Source organism: Maniola hyperantus, chromosome 17 (assembly GCF_902806685.2).
Source record: "Maniola hyperantus chromosome 17, iAphHyp1.2, whole genome shotgun sequence".
In the NCBI taxonomy this organism is placed as follows: domain Eukaryota; kingdom Metazoa; phylum Arthropoda; class Insecta; order Lepidoptera; family Nymphalidae; genus Maniola; species Maniola hyperantus.
In genome coordinates, this window is record NC_048552.1 from 8,466,431 (window position 1) to 8,473,355 (window position 6,925).

Sequence of the window (6,925 nt, forward strand, 5' to 3'; positions counted from 1 at the left end):
TGCATTCACTGAAGGAAGCTGGATTATTCTTCGGTGGGGAAAGTTCTTTAACGAAGATTTTGAAGACCATTGGATTTCGATACAAAAAATGTAACAAACGCAAAATATTGATGGAAAGATTTGATATAGCGATGGCAAGGTATACTTTTTTACGGCAAGTGAAAGAAATCAAAAATTGGCAAAATGTTGTGTTCTTGGATGAAACATGGCTTAATGCTAACCATACTGTAGGCCGTTCTTGGAACGATGACACAGCAGCATCTACTTCCAAAGTTCCTGTAGGAAAAGGATCGCGACTTATAATTTGTCACGCCGGAACCATCAACGGGTTTGTCGAAGGTTCTCTCATGGCTTTTGCGTCAAAAACCACTGGAGACTATCATGAAGACATGAATGGAGAAAAGTTTACTGAATGGTTTACCTCAATGTTGTGTAGCCTCCCTGAACCATCTATTATAATTATGGACAACGCCCCATACCACTCGATGCAAATTGACAAGCCACCTGCCCAATCCCAAAAGAAAGCTGATATCGTCGCATGGCTTCGTAAAAATGGCGTAGATGCAAACATGAATATGTTAAAAGCGGAATTAGTACGTCTTTTAAAAGAAAACAAACCAACCAAGATCCGATACGTCATTGACGAAATAGCATTAGAACATGGGCACAGAGTTATACGGTTACCGCCTTACCATTGTGAGTATAATGCGATTGAGTTGGTGTGGGCTCAAATTAAGGGATATGCTGCAAGACACAATACAGAACCCCCATTTACCACAAAAAAAATGCTAAAATTATTAGAAGAAGCTTGTGAACATGTGACTAAAGGAGACTGGGAAAGGTTGTGAATAGAACTGTTAAATTAATAAGGGAAGATTATGAAAGAGATGTGAAAATAGATAATATTATAGAAAACGAACATATAATTATTAATGTATGTGATGATAGCAGTGACGACAGTGAAAATAGTAGTATGGACGAATCTGATTAATTATGGCCTTTTGTGGCACCTTTTTCGGTATCTTTTGTATTCATATGTTTCTTGTGTGCATATAAAGTATGTATATTCATTTTCGTTCAAATATTCAGTTCGTTCAAATAAATTAAATAAACATATACATTTTTGTTTTATTAAACCTATTTAATCAGGTACAAAAACAAAACTTAATTGTTTTTTGTTCGAGAATAAATTGACATTCCACATCACTATTGTAATGTGTCAAACCGGCCATCATAGCGTGCCGCTAGTGTAGTGACGGTTGTCGACCACCATTAATGACAAAATGGGCGTTTCCACAAAGGCAGTCATTAGGGCGTCTTCAAATTTGCACTCGCTCGTTTTTATTTATATGGATTTACAAAGCAGCGCGGTGGCAGCGCTGCAGCCGCGCTGCTTCCGCGCGCGTTACTTTGCGGCAAACTTGAAGGCGCCCTGGATTTGTTATAATATGAACAATAGGATTTTTAAAAAACCAGAAGGTACTTAAATTAAAGTTGAGAAACTCTAAGTATTATTTAGATAATGTAATAAATTCTGTTGTACACAATCTCTAAAGTCTAAACTAAACTAAAATGGCAGGTCTAAATATATTGTTTCCCTTTCACAATCCTTCCCATTGCGGAAAATGCATTAGATTTACTGACACAGACACAGTGTATATTATAATTACCAACATTTAAAACAAGTGATTATTGTTCGTCCGTTCCTCCGTCCACCATCTCCAAGATCTTCATTAGATAAGTTTTTTAATCCATCCTTATTATTATGGATAAATCTTAGGAAACTGTTTCTTAGTAGGTAGATTAATAAAATTTGAACTTCCCAACATAAATGATGAAAATATTTTTTTCTTTGCTTGCAATTTCAAGTTGTTCATCTAGGTATCGTATCGTAGAAGTTTTGTTTCGTCCACAATTATATTTCTGTGCCGTTGGATGTATTGATTCACATTCCATTCCGCCAAACAACTGTCTGGTAGGTATAGATTGCTTAGCAGATCGAGGAAAGCATTTTGATTGTGAAATCTAAATCAACTACGATCGGATATCTTGTCTTTGAAGTTCTACTTCGAGAAGACTTGCTTTTATAATAAGCCATCAATCAATAATTTTTCACATATTTACATTTTATTTACATTGTTCACATATTATATTGAAAACCGAATGTGTAAACGTTTGTTTCTTGCTCTACGCTTCAACTATTCAACTACTTCAACGATAAAAAATCCGCCAGAAAGGATTGTCCTTAGCCTAAAGCCACCTAAAGCGGATGTATAGATAGCTACTATATTATACTATGGTATACTACTTTATTACAGTGTATTAGTTATGTATAAATACATCAAAGACAAAGGTCTTAATTTTAGTAAGATTTTCCTAAATGAAAATTAGAAATGTAAGTAATCTTTTTTTTGGGAGTGCAGACTCTCAAATAAATCGAAAGAGAAGTATTTTAGAACTACATAATACTTACTTATTAATATCAATTATTATCAAACTAACCACAGTTTTATGCATTGAATTATTATCTAGGTGCTAACGTGTTTTGTGATTTTAGTATTGAGGCTAAATTCTGCCAAAGGTAAGGCATACGTTGTTTTAGTTATTTTTATTTGAACCGATCAATATTGATTTTAGGCTGTTAACTGAAAACATGAAATGGGTTGGTAGGTAGATAAAATAATACCTACCCTCGCTGGAAATTTGATGATCGACTTTTTTGTATTTTATTTTTAAAAAAGGTTTTTAACTACTGATTTCTAGGTATGAAGTAAATTCAGCATTTTTATCAGATTCCTTGATTTTTCCTACCTGTCATTTGAACTGATTGAGTAGTTTTTTTTTAAATCCTGAAATTAACCAAGTTTTGGTGTTTTATAAATTGTTATAACTAGTGCTATAGTGTTAAATGGCGAATGCTCGTGAGGCGTATTGCATCTTCCCTCAAAGACGTTGCTTCGTGATGACCACGACCGCTCTGCCAAGGTTGCTACGACGAAGAAGAAGAATTGTGTTAAATAGATCAGCTATAATTTTAAATGTTTATTTGCTTGCACGCGCATCACGTAAAACCCATTTAACAAAATTATGTCGAAAGTTTCTTCAAACCTAGGTACTCCACTGCCGTAACTTGATAAAAATCGGTATTTTAAAACCCGAGATACAGCTTAGCCTGAATTTAAGAATTATTATGTAATTGTTATAAAACTTTTAATAGGGAGTGTAGTGTTGAAACCCGTTTATCTCCTGCTAAACGTAAGCGTAATCTTTTAAATGACGGACTACTTACACCAGAGAAGACTGGCTTTGCGCTTAAAAATACTCTAGGGGTACGACAGACAAGACTTGCTCCGGTGTCCCCGTGACGTGACGTGCCGTGACGCCGCCAGGCGACGTGGGTAGGAGCGCCGCGCCGTTGGGTTTTAGTGGGTATTCCGGTCGCCTCTCGGCTGGCGAGTTCCACATAGGGATGCGTAAATGCATTTTCCAACGTTTAAAAATAAGGACAGACCAGACTGCGTGGACTTTATAGCGCTGTTAAGAGATTTCTTTCTCTACTTGATCTTTGCAAGTAAGTATTAAGTTAGTATTATTTTTACACGACTGAACAAAAAGGAATGTAATGTTTTCAGGGTTCATGTATGTAGGTGTGTAGATAGTTTCTTTCCTCCACCAAAACCACAGAATATATTATAATAGTAAACTTCTAAATGCCTGAACAGATTTGAATGTATTTGGGTGTTCGTTAGAAACCTTACATCATCCCGAGTAACTCTGGCTCGTAGCTCTAAATTTTTCTAGGCTATAAATTTTTGATTAAAATTCGTTATGGCGGCCGTGTGGTGACATTTCCAAATGTTGTTTTTTTTAGTTCAATTTTGGCAGGCAGTGGTGTACTTATACTAACAACTTGTTAAATACCCTAGGTATACCCAGCTGTTCTAGAAAAAAGTACTTTTGCCGAGAAATTGGCATTTGCTTTCAAGTAGAAACTGCAAGCATTTCAAACTTTGAACTAATTTAACTTTAAAATGGCTTTTCCCAGTTCTATGAGCATTGACTACCAAATATCTGGGATTTATTTTATGTGTCATAAAATTTAAAATGTAATAAATTGAAGCTAATGATTACAGATGTGTCATTTACTTGTTGTACTTATGTAATTAAAATTAAATCGAATACCTAGTACCTACCTACCTAGTAAGTACGAGTATAATATAAAACTATAGATAATAAAAAACTAACGAAATAATAATTCTACATAATATTAAATATATTTGCCGTACAAATTATAAAAATAAATAATACCTACACTGAGAGAAACCTGGCGTTTCCTTCTGTTTTTCTCCTTCCAACACAGTTTCCTTTCAAAATGTAGAACTTTCTCTTTCCTGTTTTCGATAGAAGTTTCGCAGGTTTCCAATTCGATAGATAGTCGTACAGGAAAAGTTCTCCCATATGGGACAAAACGCTTTTGGAAAGAAAAATTAGAAGGAAATTTCTCTCCGTGTACCTAGGTACCTACTTACCATTCGGTCTGCCTACCTGGAAAGTGGCATTATTATATTTTTTTTATTATAAAATAAATTTTACTAGATATCTACATCTATAGGTATATCTAGATATTATCAATGCGAAAGTGTGTCTGTCTGCTAGCATTTTACGAATCACAGCCATATCCCAGCCGATTTATTTACCAACCAACATTTAACATACAGTAACTTAACCAACCGATTTTGACAAAATTCGTTGCAGAGATAGCTTGCATGCTGGGTCTTATATATATATATATTATAGTCTGGTACTTTATATCCCGGACAATCTAAGAGTCCTCCGGAACTTTTAAAAATACTAAATTTACGTGGTCTATTTGCGGGTACCTAGGTATCATATACCTAGTAGTAGGTATCTAGACGATGCCGATGATGAAGATTACTATTTCTTTATATGTATGCAGCCTCACAGTAGTAGTAGAGTCTAAAGTCAACATGGAAATGTTATCCATTAAGAGAACAATTTATTCGTGGTCCATAAAACCCGCGAGACTCGTTGCAAACAAATGCTTACTTTATTCAGACGCCCGTATTCTCGTCAAGAATGCCCTTATCGACCATTTGTGTGGCGCTAAGTCCCTATTTATTATCTTAACTAGCGGAACTATCGTTTTTGAAGTGCCTTAGGATTGTTCTCTATTTGTTACAGCGTCGAGTTAGATATCCCTACAAGTCTCTATAAATCGCATTAAAGCGCCTCCACGCAATCATATTATTACAAAGATGTAAACTTGAAGTAAATAAACATTTTTACGTAAATACCTATATTATAATCTGTTGGAGTGGTTAAGGATTTAACCTTCTATTCAGGGGTCCGGGGTTCCAAATTCCATTCCCAGGCATGCACCTCTTTTTCTGAATTATGTGCGTTTTAAACTTATCTATATCTATACTTATTATTTAAAGAGTTGTCGTTAAGTTTGTTCGTAGGGGGTAATCTTTGAAACTACTGAACCGATTTTAAAAATTCTTTCACCAGTAGAAAGCTACATTATTCCTGAGTGACATAGGCTATACGGGATCTTTAAAAACCTAAATCCACGCGAATTCTTGGAGTATACCTAGAGACGTCGGTACGAAATTTGTCTATACCCGGCAATAATTCAACAGAACGCGATAGCTGTCGAGATAACAAACTCTTGTTTCGGAAATCACAGATCGGATAGCTTGTGCTATTGTTACATTTATCTCCTCCGGAATAGATACCTAACGATTTATTATACCTAATCATAACACTAAAATTTATCACACTAGACCAAATAATAATTAAAATAGATAGGTATAAGCAATTGTCACACTGCAGAACAAATTGTATTTTGAAAGTTCTTTGACTACATTATGCCAACATTGTAGGTACTTGTTTTGAATATTATTGCATATCTATGTATTGTTCTTAGCCGAGTTGTATGAGAACATGAGAAAGAACACATTATGGCCTACCTATTAAAATTAAAGTAAAGCTGTAGTTCAATGCCAAATTCTTTATGCTTTGTTTGATATTCTACAATATGTAGGTACCTATGCATAATATACTCGTAATTAATTAAACATTGTTGAGTATATTCATAACCACGAAACAGCTGTGTTTCATCAATGGCGAAGCAATATTTTGACACAAAAGGCCCACATCACAAAGGGTTGAATGATGTCCGAATTACGCCTTTCACAAGCCTACCATGTTGTTACAAAGAATTAAAATGTAATTATTTACTCTTTCATATTATATACCTAACATTTACTAGCTTACTGGCCCCGGCTTTTCTTTTCCATAGTGTTATAGGTCCTATATAAAATCTTCCTCGTTTAGGTAAGTAGTTACCTAACGTTCTAAATAATGGTGAAAATCAAATTGAAATCCACTAAATGGCACACAGACAAAGGTAATTCTGTGTATGCATGCTATTCCTATTTTTTTTAAGAAACTTATAATTTAGAAAATTCCAAACCCCCTGCCGGGAACCGAACCCGGGACCTCCCACTAGCAAGACCACTGCGCCAGGGAGGTAGTTAATTTAGTCGATTTTAAACAGAAATTGACAGGTGACACGGTTTCGCTGTTTCAGAAATATAGAACTTTTATTGCAGTTTAAAGAGGAAATAAATATTCGGAATTCAATCTATTTTCTGGTAAACAGATCCATGTCCCGTGTTTGAGGGTAGGTACCTACTTGATGATTTCGTGATAGAGCATTGCGAGTCGCGACTCGCGACGTACGCTGTAGGTACCTTGTGAAAGCTTTCACGTCTTTGTAAAAACTTTTCATATTTATTATAGCAACTAAATAGATGTCAGTGTGCCGTAAACTTAATATTTAAGTAGGTATGTAGGTATGTACTAAAATATATCCTAATACGCCTCTATATTGAAAACC

At 35.1% G+C, this 6,925-nt stretch overlaps 1 protein-coding gene across 2 annotated transcripts in view; it reads left to right on the forward strand.

Moving 5' to 3' along the window:
- Positions 1-6,925, forward strand: part of LOC117990120 (uncharacterized) — a 147,619-nt gene that overhangs the window by 110,531 nt on the left and 30,163 nt on the right. The gene's annotated exons all lie outside the window — the stretch shown is intronic.